Here is a 15,215-nt window from a genome sequence, read left to right as displayed (position 1 = left end):
TTCATCTCATGTCTCCTCCAATGGTCATGTCTTCCTTCTTATGTCAGCCATTTCCTGCTGTGGTTGAACCCTTGACTTTATCATTACAAACATATGCAACGCACTCATAGTGATCAACCCATCTGTAGACTGCAGTAACCTCATAATTATCTTGAATCAATTGAACTTACCATATTTTCCTTCCCTTTCATACCTCTAATGTCTGTTCTTGCCTTCTTTCTTAGCATAGTCAGTCATTATACTTGCTCCCTTTCATGTATCCTTAACCTATTTTACCCATTTTTGCACTTAATTGTTAAAAATGTGTTTCTCTTTAAGCCATCTCTCTATATAATCCACACAGCCAGATATCTGTGGCTCACTTCATTTAGAAGCATTTGGCTGGAAAAAAACTTTCAACAATGCTGCTTAGTGTCACTTGAAATTCCTGATCACTAGCTTCAAGTGACTTTTTAAGGATGCCCTATGAGTCTACTGTATTTTCCTGGGCATTTTATTCTTTCACTATAACAGATAACTTTTCTCCTACTTTATCTTTTCTCATTAAACCCCAACATCGCTTCCCCATTCTTATTCTCCAGAAGAACATTTCCGCAGTCTAATACCAACAGCTTTACAATAAACTCATCAAGAACATTTCTCCAGGTTATTTTTTTTTTCTAACTATTCTGCAAAAACAATTTTTCTCTCTTTACTAGATCAATATTATAAGTCTGGAGAAATGCTATTACTTCTATCACAGAGAAGACACATGCATGTAAATCCTCTGTTCACTTTACATTCTAGCTAAAAACTCGTATTTCTTAATTTCTTAAAGTAAAACAGCATAAACATTTTCATATGTGATATTTACTTCCAATTTCCCTTTTCTAATTCTATTTGGAAATAACCAGATATTTTTCTAAACACTTTATCAAAATTGTTTGTCGAGGTCATCTTTGACTCTACATTACTAAATGCAATGATCAATTCTAACAGAAAACCCAATATTTGACACAAGTGGTCACATCTTTTTTGAAATATTCCTTCTTCTGGGCTTTACAGTTTTATTTTGAATTTTCTTTCCCTGCACATGTATCATTCTGTGCTCTAGCCTCAGTGTAGCTGTTGACAGACTTGTTATGTATCTAACTGACTTTTCCCTGTGAGTAATTGTTTTTATTCTCTGTGCCTACTGTCAGTATCAAAGAGGGAGAAAAACAAACATTTTAATTGGGCATCAATGTAAGTTATAGAAAAATTTTACTTGAGTAACTAAATAATATACTTTTGTTTTAACTAGTAAGCCTTTCAAGGGTTTGTTTCTAGTAGTTGATTTACATATAACTTTATAGGAGCTTATTTATAATATACAAAATGAAGGAAAACTGTGTGCTAATATTACCATTTCTTGAAGATGATAAAATTTAGATGATGAAAGAGGATTTTGGGAGAAAAAAATATTTTAATCTTAATGCAAATTGAAAAAATAAAATGCACAAATAATTGGCAGAGAAGAGTAAATATTTGATATGGCCTGAAATCAAATTTATATATATAGGTTTTTATTTTGTACAGACATATGTCTCCCACACACAATGTTAATAAGAAAAATAACAACAGATAACATTAATTGAGCGCTAAAAAATAAAATACAATGTGAATGATGTCCCTGAGATTGTGCAGCAAGGCAACCCTGATGACTATAAAACACCAAGTGCAGCACATATATTTAATTTGATTAAGTAATTCAAACACTGTAAAGCAGGTACTTTTATTATCCTCATTTTACAGCTGAGCAATATGAGAGATGGAGAGTATGAGCAATTTGTGTAATTTTACACAAAATTATACAAACGCTTATGGCTTGTAAGTGCTATGACTTGATGTTTTTGTACGCTCCAAAATTCATGTTAAAATTCAGTCCTCAAAGTAACAGTATTGGAAGGAGTGTCCTCTGGGAAGTGAATGAGTCATGAAGGCAAAGCCCTCATAAATGAGATTAAGTGTCCTTAAAAAATGGTTTTGCCAAGGGAGTTCTCTTTGTGCCCTTCAACCTACTGCCATGTGAAGACATGGGCTTCCTCCCCTCCAGAGGATACAGCATTTAACGTGCCATCTTAGATGCAGAGACTGGACCCTCATCAGAAAACTAAACCTGCCAGTGCCTTCGTCTTTGACTTCTCAGCCTCCAGACCTTTGAGAAAATTAACTTTAATTCCTTATAAGTTACTCAGTCTCAGGTATTCTGTTATAGCAACCCAAACAGATTTAGACAGTAGTGAAAGAGCCAGGCTCCAGTCATATCAATAATAATTCAGACTCAGTTAGCTGTCATATTATACTGCTTTCATAAGCCCAAAGCACTAATTTCTCTTATCAAACTACCAGTTTTATATAAAAAATAAATATATATACACAGTATAAAGCCAAATTGAATACCAAAGCAATTAGCAATCTTAAAATTTCTTTAAATTCTTACCCTTCATATATTGCTTTTGAAGTACTCAGTAAGCAGACATGAGTAAATTTATACCCCAAGTTTGGAAACATAACCAACAATAGACTCCAAAATATGTGATATTTTTGGAAACATGTTTTCTGTCAGAAAGGAACACAATTTCAGAATAGTTTTTGACCTTATTAGAGTAATAGAGTTGGATTTACTCTAATGCTTTAAGTAATTTTAAAAAAATAGGCATACTGTATAAAACAAACATTTCAGACACTGGAAAATAGGCAGCACAGGGCTGTGATATCTAAAATGGGAGGAACAAACGAGATGGCCTTGAGGTTGCCCTGCTTTTTGCCTCAAGTTTCACTTAGAAATACAGAGTAGGGAAGGTAATAAAAACTTGAATATGGTAGACTGAGTTGAGGAAACACATGTTGGCACTCAGGAAGCCTGAGGTTGCTGGAAATTACAGGGCAGAGTTCCAGAATGAAAGGAGTTATGCAGAATAAAATCTAAACAGTGGTCCTCTTACATTTTTAATGACTACCAAGATGTGACTGCATTGGGTGAAACTCTAGGAGGTTAGTCAAAGCATGACTGAGGAGATGTGAGCTGAACAGTTCTCGAAGCTTAAACAGGGTTGAAAATTATTTCTAATTCCTATCATCAAGAGAAGAGAGCTTTCAACGTTCACTTTAGGCATACAGTAGAGACACTAGAAGGTCTACACCTTGGTATTGGCTAAAACTATCCCTAGAATTAAGGCTATTCTAGACCCACACTAATAAATTGTTATTAAAATAGCATCAAAAGAAAAAAGTAATTCAACTGATTAGTTGGACAAAAACTAATGGCCTTTTAAAAAAAAGACAATGAAACCCTTATAAAAGTACTATATATATAAAAATTATGATTATAATATGTAATCAAACCTTACTAGACAGATCAGGAATTAAGAAAATGTAAAAATGTTCAGGAAACAAATAAATTAAAAATAATTAAGAAATAATAGAGATAATGAGATTAGCAAATAAAAGTGTTAAACTGTTATTATAAATATATTCAAGTCTTTAAACTAAAACGAAGAAAATACAATATATCAAAATGAAATTTAATGAAAAAGTCAATGGATAAGAAAAATAGCAGATTAGGCACAGTGAAAGAAAGTTAGTGAACATAAAGATATGAAGATAATTATAAAGAACAATGTTAGAAAGATGTCTTATTCTCCTGTGATACAATATCAAACAATATAACACACACATTTATAGACTCCTCAAAAGGGACAAAATGGAAAGCATATTTAAAGTAATAATAGTTGGAATTCTTCCAAAATGGATGCGAACTAAAAACCCACAGATTTATGAAGGCCACTGAGCATCAAATGGGTTAAAATATAGGAAACCTAAACCAAAGCAAAATATAATGTCATTGCTGAAAACCAATGTAAAAGAAAATTTTTTAAGTGGCACAGAAAGAAGCCTTACATGGAGAGAAACAAAAAAGAAAATTATAGTACCTATCCCATCAGAAACTGCAAGCAAGACAACAATGGAATGAAGTTTTAAGTTCTGAACAAAAGTGTCACTTTAAATTATCTCATCATCAAAATTATATTTCAGAAATGAAGGCAAAGTAACCTTAGACACAGAAAAGCTAAGAATATATCATTTGTAAACTTCCATAAAAGTAAGTTAGTTTTAAAAAATATATGGAAACAAAGGAATGATGAATGCAGCATGTTTTCTTATTTTTCAATTTCTTTTAAGAGTAAGTGACAGCTTAAACATTAGCAACAATGTATTGTTTGAATGTATAACATACGTAGAAGTAGAATCTACAAGAAAAATAGTAAAAAAAGATAGGAAGATGGAGATAAAAGTATATTGGAGTAAATTGCTTGCATAATATGCCGAGCAGTTTAAAATCATTTGAAGTAAATTGTGACGTTAAAGATGTGTATTGTAAAACTTAGAACAATTTAAAAATTTAAATGGAGCCAGTGTATGAACAAAATTGGAATCACAAAAAAAGTCCAAAATAAGGCAGAAGATGCAGGAAAAGAGAAACAACTCATAAAAATAGAAAAAAATTACAAAGTAGCAAAGTGATATAAATTCAAATATATTGATAATTAAATTATATAATATTAAGTCATTTACATTAGCTTTAAGAAATAAAATATTTAGATATAATAACAATATATGTACAAGATTGTTATGCTGAAAACTACAAAACACTGACAAAAGAAAGCAAAGAAGGCCTAAATAAATAGAAAGACTTATCATGTTCAGGGATTAGAAAATCTCACAGAGTAAACACATAAATTCTCCCCAAATTTATCTGCAGATGTAACACAATACCAACAAAAACACAAGTAAATTTTTAAAAATAAACATAGACAAGCTTATTTTAAATTTTATGTGGAAGGGTGGAGAAACTAGAATGACTAAAAAAATTATCAAAGTGGAGTCACATACAGAAATGTAAGACTTAGTATACTGTACTATAGTATACTCTAAATCTGTAGTAATCAAGAAAGTGTGGTTTTGATAAAGAACAACAAATTCATAGATATATGAAACAGAGTAAGATGTCCAGAAATAGACACACATTATTATTACCAACTGATACTTAACAATAGTAATTCAACAAGGAAAATGTAGTCATTTCAACAAATAGAGTTGAAATAACTGAGCATCCACATGAAAACAAAAAGGGCCTTGATTAATAACTCATATTTTATGGTAAAGATAACTAAAATGTTTGTAGCCCTAATGAGAGGTGAGGCAAGCTGAACTTTTTGGGTTGAGTGGGGACTTGGGGAAATTTCCTGTCTTACAAGAGGATTGTAAAATGCACCAATCAGTGCTCTGTAAAAACATACCAGTCAGCGCACTGCAGCTAGCAAGAGGATTATAAATGCACCAATAAGCACTCTGTAAAAATGCACCTATCAATCAGCAGGATTCAAAAAGTAGCCAATCATGCGGAGGACTGAAAAAAGGGCACTCTGATAGGATGGAAACAGAACATGGGAGGGGCCAAAAAGGGAATTAAAGCTGGCCACCCCAGCCAGCAGGAGCAAACCAGTCAGGTCCCCTTCCATGCTGTGGAAGCTTTGTCCTTTTACTCTTCACAAGAAACCTTGCTACCACTCATTCTTTGGGTCTGTGCCATCTTTAAGAGCTGTAACACTCACCATGAAGGGCCATGGCTCCGTTCTTGAAGTCAGCGAGACCATGAACCCACCAGCAGGAACTAACTCCAGACACACTAAATGTAAAGCTTACAACTCTAAAACTTGTATTAGATAGCATGATGGGAGGAAATCTTTTTTAATTTGGCTTAGGTAAAAAGATTTTAGACATACTATCAAAAGCATTATCAATAACAAAATAAATTGGCATTTATCATAATTAAAATTTTGCTCTGTGAAAGTGCTGTTAAGACATAAAAAGATAGGCTGCAGTCTGAGAGAAAATATTTGCAAAATACATGCCTGTGAAAGAGTTTATATTAAAATAATATAAAGAACTTTGAAAATGTAACCATAGGAAAACAACCCAATTCTTTCTCCTACTGCTTTTTGTTCTGTGGGATTTATAGTGCATAGAATTGTTCATCTAGTACCACAATCATAAATACAACAGTTCTACCCAAACAATCTTCTTGGCTTTATCTTTTTTAGACAAACTGATCTTAACTTCCAATACCACTAATTTGTTCTTCATTTCTATAGTGATGTTTCTTTCTAGAATGGCATATAAATGGGCTCTGTCTCTATACAGCCTCTTTCTTTTACTTAGTAACATGCATTTGAGATTCATTCATGTTTTTGCCCACATTATTAGCTTACCAGTTGTAATTGCAGGGTAGTGTTTCATTGTATGAATGTATCATATGTTGCTCATCCATTCACCAGTTAAAAGATGTTTTGAATCTCACCAGTTTAGGGGGATTATGAATAAAGCTGCTATATAGCTATTTGTGTGAACCTATTTTCACTTCTCTAAGTTAAATCCTAGAAGTACCAGTGTTGTATTGTATTGTAAGTGTATATTTAGTTTTATAAGGGATTACCAAACTGTTTTTCAAAATGACCATAATATATCATATTCACATAAGCAAAGGACAGTGGTTCCAATTGCTCCACCTCTTTGTCAACACTTGTTATTGTCTTTTTTTTTTTTTTTTTTTTTTTTCTGAGGCAGTGTCTTACTTTGTTGCCCAGGCTGGAGTGCAGTAGGGCAGTCTCTGCTCACTGCAAGTTCTACCTCCTGGGTTCATGCCATTCTCCTGCCTCAGCTTCTCAAGTAGCTGGGACTACAGGAACCTGCCACCACACCCGGCTAATTTTTTTGTGTTTTTTAGTAGAGATGAGGTTTCACCGTGTTAGCCAGGATGGTCTCGATCTCCTGACCTCGTGATCCACCCACTTCGGCCTCCCAAAGTGCTGGGATTACAGGTTCATTTTTTTAATTATACCTATTTTAATAGGTGTGCAGTTACATGCCATTGTGATTTTAATTTGCACTTCCCTAGTGACTAATGATGTTGAACAACTTTTTATGTTAATTTCTATAGCTACTTAAACAGTCATTTAACAGTATAGGATGATTAAAAAAAATTATTCCTCACTCTCTTCTAAGTAAAAAGAGGAAAGGAAAAGAAAAAAACACACTTAAACCAGGACATGAAGGTAACATTCTTACTCTGTTAAAGATAACTTTCAGAAATCAGCAACAAACACGATTCATAATGTGGAATTCATAACAATTCCCATTAAACCAGAAACAGAAAAACACATAAACAAAACTCTTGCTTAGTTCTACTTTTATTCAACATTTCATTGGAGGTGGCATAAAATACAATAAGAAAAAGAATAAAGTGACATCAACTTGGAAAGAATAAACATAATTACCTTTACTAATGAAATGTTGTATACTTACAATGTTTATAAATAGATATTGGCCATTATGAAAGAGTTCACCAACTTCGCTAGATTCAAGGTCAACATACAAAATCAATTACATTCCTATGCATCACTGCTAATCAATTTTCATAATAAAAATTTTCAATCACAGTTTAAAAAAATACGCTTAAGCGCCCCAGGAAACTATTAAACCAGAGATAAGCCATTTGTGGGAAAACTTAAAATTATTATTAAAATATATAAAATTGAAATTTAATATTGAAAATTACACCATGTACCTGGAAGGAAAGATTTATTATCATGGAGATGTCAAGTATTTTCCAAATTAATTTATACATTCATGCAATTCCATTCAAAATATCAGTTTTTTAATGAGACTTCAAAAGATGATCTTAAAATTTAAGGTCAATAGAACATTAACCAAAAGCAGCAAAGAATATTCAGGGAAAAAGAGGTGGAAGTATTTTCTTTAATAGATGTCAGCACTTTCTGTCAAACTATTATGGTTAAAACAATGTTAATATTGTGGCAAAGATATGCACATGTATCAATATACCAACAGCGAGAAAACCAAAAGAATCACAACCAAGAACATCACAAAGTTAAAAAAAGAGCCACTAATTGGGAGAATTTATCATAACCCATAAAACAGGTAAAGCATTCACATAGAAGATTTCAAAGAGCCTTCTCAAATCAAAGAGCAAAAGACAGAAAATCCCCATTGAAAATATAGAGAAAATATATGAATAGATGCTTAACAAAAATCAGATAAAAATATTTAACCTTATTAGCAATCAAGAGAATGCAAATTTAAACAAAAAGTTACTATTTCATATTCATCTGATTTTTAAATTAAAAATTCAACAACCAACTTTGTACCCTGTCATTTTACTATTATCCTTTTTTACTTACTTTGTTAATTTTTGGTCTCCATGTAATTCTTATTGAAATGTTAATAACTCTCTGAACATTGTTTTGTAATATTAACTAAATCTTAATAACTAATATTTAGACATCTGATTCTTTTTTAGTCTAGATTAACTAGATCTAAAATATAAAAATAATATAATGAAGACATTTCAAATATTGATCCAGATTTTTTAAAATTACAAATACAACTTTAAAGTTGTAGTAAAAATTCCATATGTATTCTAGGCCTGCAACATTATTTGTTTTGAAAGATTAAGCTTTTCTTTCACTCAATAAATGGTTCATAAGATTTGCCTACTTAACTGTAGTCCATTCATTTTATCAGAAGTTTATAGTACTGCACTATACCACTGCACCATGGGTGTTCGTTATTTTCATATTGGTGGAAATGTTTTTAAATACTGCTATTTCTCCTTATAAGCAAGATATTCTGTGTGTCTGTGTGTAAAATTGCCATCTTCTTACATTATAAAGTAGTACCTTCATATATACTAGATATCATAATATTGGTATTCAAAATGTTTGTTCTAGTTATCTCGTAATTTTTAAAGGCCTCAGAATAGGAGAAGACAGGATGAAAAGGGTCAATCTGTATCTTTGTATTTGCCTGAGTAGGTAGGTTTATTTCTGAATTAAATGTCATACTAGTAGTTTCATATGAAACTGTGTACATGTACAAAAAGGTAAGATTTTGGATCATAATAGGAAATTTTTCTAAATAATGTTTATTTAATTTTATAAAATATCACTTTTGCTTGCTAAAGTGACTTGTCTTGTATATTTCATGATTTTATAGAATAAACAATAGAGCAATTTGTATGTCTTTTTGTGTATCTGAATGGAGGCTTTTTTTCTTAAGCTACATTTTCATGAGCAACAAATTTTTAAGATTTTAGTCTGAAATAGTTAACATTTATAGCTTAAGATATGATAATATTCTCATTTTGTAGAAGACATCTTAACTTTAAACATGTATTTAACACAGCATAATTTTTTAAAATGTTCCCTTGGTTTTCATAATAACATAAGGTTTTCATGTCATTTTTTTTATCAGGGTAAAATTCTGAATCGTATTTAATATAGTTGACTCATGGGTTTAGAAGCAATGCTCGGCCGGGCGCGGTGGCTCAAGCCTGTAATCCCAGCACTTTGGGAGGCCGAGACGGGTGGATCACGAGGTCAGCAGATCGAGACCATCCTGGCTAACATGGTGAAACCCCGTCTCTACTAAAAAAAATACAAAAAACTAGCCGGGCGAGGTGGCGGGCGCCTGTAGTCCCAGCTACTCCGGAGGCTGAGGCAGGAGAATGGTGTAAACCCGGGAGGCGGAGCTTGCAGTGAGAGAAGAGCCCCCCCCACCCCCCCCGGGGGGAAAGAGCCAGACCCCCCCCTAAAAAAAAAAAAAAAAAAAGAAGAAGCAATGCTCATCCCATACAAAAAAACTGTACCAAGAGGCATTAAATTTAAGAGTTAATTAGCATATGTTGGCTAGAAATGTAAGAATCCCATTATAATAGGTAAGCCTTCAAATTCTGGTTCTGTAGGCAGTGGAACAGAAAAAATGATGTAAGACCACTAAATTTTTTTATGTATATACACCATATATCTCCATCTTCTTTTTTCCTTTGTGTGAAACAGTGGCTTTTGCTAAATACATTTTGAAAAGCCTTATTTCCCTCAGGATGTATTTGAAACCAATCCATTATTTTCTACTTTAGAATTTTAAATGGGGTCTATCAGTTGAATGAATGTAATACAATTGTCATTGCTGAGCCAGTACCTAACCAAAAATATGATTCTTGTACATCATACTTAAGAGAATAAATCTTTGTTGCTGGCCTGCTAACCACTAGGCATTAATAGTACCATTAAAAGGAATTTGGGGACTAGAAATGATTCGAATTCTACTCTTTTTGTTTTATAGTTTTGAAGTGAAAAGTGAATATAAAAGGTGAAAGTAACGCAATAACTCAGCTTAGAAACATAAAGGCAAATATTAAAGGATATTTTGCAAAGATTCCACAAGGAAGTGCAATTTTTAAAGCTAAATGTATGTTCCATTCAAATAGTAGAGCCATTGTTTTTGAAAGGTTATAGTATGGATCCATGTTTACAGATAATACACAAACTTACTGAATAAATATGGAAAAATTTCCCCCAAAATAGTAGATAGTATAGTGTGAAAAATCTAATAAATAGGTAAACATTCACCATTATGAGTTTTTGTATAGGATACACCACTCTCTGGATGTAGTAGGTGATAATTAAGCATATAAGATAAAATTTTGTAAGCATGACATACTGGGACAAAATGTTAGCCATCACCTTTAATATTCTATGGCAGTGGTATGGAATGCTAGTTATCACTCAGTATCTGTTCTTTTATTTATTTATTTTTTCAGATTTTGGTGTAGCACATGGTTGCGTAGAATAAGAAGTGCCTGTCGGCCGGGCGCGGTGGCTCAAGCCTGTAATCCCAGCACTTTGGGAGGCTGAGACGGGCGGATCACGAGGTCAGGAGATCGAGACCATCCTGGCTAACACGGTGAAACCCCTTCTCTACTAATAATATAAAAACTAGCCGGGCGAGGTGGCGGGCGCCTGTAGTCCCAGCTACTCCGGAGGCTGAGGCAGGAGAATGGCGTGAACCCGGGAGGCGGAGCTTGCAGTGAGCTGAGATCCGGCCACTGAGCGAGACTCCGCCTCAAAAAAAAAAAAAAAAAAAAAAAAAGAAGTGCCTGTCCCAATCTGCTTTGCAGCTAGGTGCAACCAGAATAATATAAATACACAATATACAGAGACTCGCATTTTACAGAGGACTAGTATGTTGGCTTTCTGTTAGAATATGTAATTTATGATTCCCAATTTGATATTGTTGCTGTTCTTTTTTTCCCTACTCTTCTGCGTTCTTAAATAAACTTGGGTCTCATGTATGGGTAGGTGAAAGGGGAGCAAGTATCAATGCATTGAACCAGAAAAGTACCTGAAATGATCAGGAAACAACATAGAAGTCAGTGTGATTGGAGCAGAATGAGGTAAGATAGAGTGACATAAAACTGAGACCCGAACACTGAACAGGCCCTGAACACTGAACTGTTCTCAATTACTTTCTTCTTTATTTTTTTAATTTTTTTTTTTTTTTTTTTTTTTTTTTTTACAGAGAATATGATTTATTTGAGAAGTATAATAGAATTTCTAGTTATCTGACTAAGTTTACTAATTTTTAGCTTTGGCAAAATACATAACACAAAATTAGCATCTTAACCTTTTTAAGTGTGTAGTTCAATAGCATTAAGTATACCCACACTGTTGTTTAACCAATCTCCAGAACATTTTCATCCTACAAAATCAAACATTCCCATTCCCCTCCCCCGCCCCTCTCCCCACAGCCCACTATTTTACTTTCTGTTTCTGTGAGTTTGACTACACTAGATACCCCATATAAGTGGAATTGCATAGCTGAAAGAAAATAATACATACTCTTCTATGTAAAATTTACCCTGATGTATTACATTTTATTCAGTTCATTGTATTTTATTTTACAAAGAATTAGAAACTATTTGTTGACCTACAAATGAATATCTTATTGTAAAAAATGCTGTTCAGTCTTTGGAAACAACCAGTTCAGTTTGGTATTTAAGATGACCAACTCTGGATGCAGACTGCCAGTCTTTGAATCTGAGCTCCTTCACTTGCAAACTGTGTGTCCTTCTGCAGGTTATTTAAACTCGCTATGCATTCCTTTCCTCATCTGAAAGCAGACATAATAGTACTTAATCAGAGAGTTTTAATTAACATATGAAATCATTTAGAAGATTACTTGTTACATAGTAAAAGCGCAGGTAGTGGTTATTTTCCCACTATTTTTATTAATAATGAACATCATGCTTTTCTTTTAGAGAAGAGTTCAGAAACTTAAAATGCTGGTAGAGGAGATACAATGATCATAAAACATGAGAAGTGTAGTGTGTATATGATAACAAGATGCTGGTATTGTGATCTTAATTACACTGCATTCTAAAATACTGGGCTAAGCCAAACAACACAACAAAACAAAATGTGTCTGAGGGTCATTATTACCAGCAGATACTAATTGATTATTCTTGATGTGAATCATAATCATTAATTTAGGACAGCAAATAAAACAAGCTAACAAATGTAGCTCTGAGTCTTGGCTATCAGAATTTAAATTCCATTAATTAAACACTTTTGACATGTCCACATTAAAATTAACATTATTATTTGAAATCCCATTATTAAAATGTAAGATAAATCAACAACGGTATGTGTATGTATAACTATATATATAATAAAAAATTAACCTACACACACATACACACATACTTACACACAGTGCACACACACACACACACACGCACACATAGTTGAACATCTATAATCATCCTTCCATATTCTTTGGGTTCCAGATTCATGGATTCAACAAACCACAGACCAAAAATGTTTTTTTAAAAAAATTAGTGGTTGGGAAGGTAGCGTCTGTACTGACCACATACAGATTGTTTTCTTGTCATTGTTTTCTAAATAATACAATGTAACAACTATCTACACCACATTTAAATTACATTACGTATTATAAGTAACCTAGAGATAATTTAAAGTATACAGGAGGAAGTGCATAGGATACATGCAAATACTATGCCATTTTCTATAAAGGGCTTGAACATCCACAGATTTTTGGTATCCATGGGGCTCCTGAAACCAATGTCCCATGAATACCAAGAGATGATTTGGTATTGTTTTATATATGTGTGTGTGTGTGTGTATATATATGATATGTTTTTACACACACGCATATAAAAATCTCATATATACACACATATATAAAACAATCTTTACAGTTGCATTAATTTCATACAATGGTCAGCAGTCCTTCTTTTCTCCAAAAGTTTGATGATAATCTACTATTTTTCCTAATTTAAAAAAAGATTAGTCCCTGATAGGAATTCTTAATATCTAATTAACTGATACATTTCAGATATAAAATGTTTTATCTTGTCACATTGTTTTGTACTTAAGAGATAGTTGATACATTAGAGGGCTTCCAAAAGAGTGTTAATGAATAGACAAATCTATTGACATTCTGTGACCTGCAATTTGGCAGATAAATTTACACTTTAGGAATTAATTTATTATCAAAATGATTTTAACTGCTTTAATCACTGTTATTCAATTTCTATTTGCTTAAACTGTCTTGCATTTTCTATAATAACTATCATTCAATTTCTATTTGCTTAAACTGTCTTGCATTTTATAATGACTATTTTCCGTTTCTTAGGCAAAAGATACAGCAATTTTAATGATATAAACATTAATTAATTTTATAACATCTTATATTATTATATTTCAGCAACTTTGGTATTTATTTGGAGTAAGACAGTGGCTAGTAAATGGTATTGAAAAATAAAAGTAATGAGAGTTGTGATTACCTTTCCTTATGCCAACTTGTTTAAACTACAGTCCCCTGTCATTTATTCAAACATTAATCTATTCAAAGAGGTAAAGGTATTTTTTTCTGAAGAGATGAAAGTACACAATTAATTCACTTTACATAAGAGAGGTTATCACAAATAAGCAATTATAGATAATCTGAGTGGGCCTGGTTCAATTAGTTGAAAGACTTTAAGAACACAGCCTAGGATTCCTGATGAAATTGTTCTCCTCATGAATAACAGCTCAAGATTGCCAGCCTGTTCTTCCTAAAGACTTGCTTTGTATGTTTCATACCTGCCTAGCCAGCCTACGTAATCACATTAATCAATTCCTTGAAATAAATCTCTCTCTCTCTCTCTCTATATATATATATATCTCAGTTCTTCCTGTCTGGTTGTGTTTTAACAGACACAGCGTTAGTTTTTAATTGCCTTATCAGATATGAAGGCATATTTTGAAGTTAAAAGTATCAAAATGTTGTGATACCAGTATACAGATCAATAAATGGATCAATGGAAGATGGTAAATGATATATATAAGCAAGTCATAAAAAAAAGTGGAGTTATGGAACTTGTAAGGAAATACAACAAAATTCTGACTATTTTCTATAGGTTGACAACATTAAAAGATGCTGCAAAAGAATGTAATTGTATAAAAATAAAAGAAAAAATGGCAATAGAAAAAAACATTTTCAATTTTACTATTAAAAGTTTAGTAATAGAAAACTTTATTCACAGAAATTCATATAGAAAACCGACTGTTAATAAGAGATAACGTTCAGCTATGTTTGTCAACTGTCAAAACCTACCATCTCCCAGGTGGATCCTGAGGAGACGGTGGGTGATAAAATCGAATCTTCATCAAGGATGTCGGACAGTCAATAAAAAGCAGCTGTAGGTTAATAAAGCTGTGTTGCCTGTCCTTCTTTACATCTTCACTTCAATTAGATATCTACATTTTGCCTTTATGAAAATATAAGCAAATATTTTTTCCTATATTTTCCTTGATGAAAAATGTTGAGATATTCATCTGACTTATTTCTTTTCTATTATTCCCTTTATTTCATTTAAGATGTATACTCATCTTATATTGAGCTCAGATCTCTGAATTCTTTCATTTAATAAACAAACTTTCCACTTCTTTTAGTTCATTAAATCAAACTATTTTAATCTTTCCTTGACAGTGATTTTATAAACAATGGTTGTTTATGGGAGAAAATAATATCTGGACTAAAAGAAGTGTAAATGAGATTAACCTTACAAACTATCAAGTCAGTTATCTAACTTGCTGGGTGCTGCCCAAATATTAGTAATTGAATAATACTACAGAAATATCGTGTTGTCCACCTTTAGAAAAATTTTTCCAAATAATTATGTCATTTGTTTTAATTTGAAGAATACATAGTTCAGACAGTTAATGATTAAACTCATGGAAGCTGACAATTCAGAATGAGCAGTGTGATAA

Source organism: Piliocolobus tephrosceles, chromosome 5 (assembly GCF_002776525.5).
Source record: "Piliocolobus tephrosceles isolate RC106 chromosome 5, ASM277652v3, whole genome shotgun sequence".
Taxonomy (NCBI): Eukaryota; Metazoa; Chordata; class Mammalia; order Primates; family Cercopithecidae; genus Piliocolobus; species Piliocolobus tephrosceles.
The sequence above is the reverse complement of the archived record's forward strand: the minus strand, read 5'-3'. Positions refer to the sequence as shown.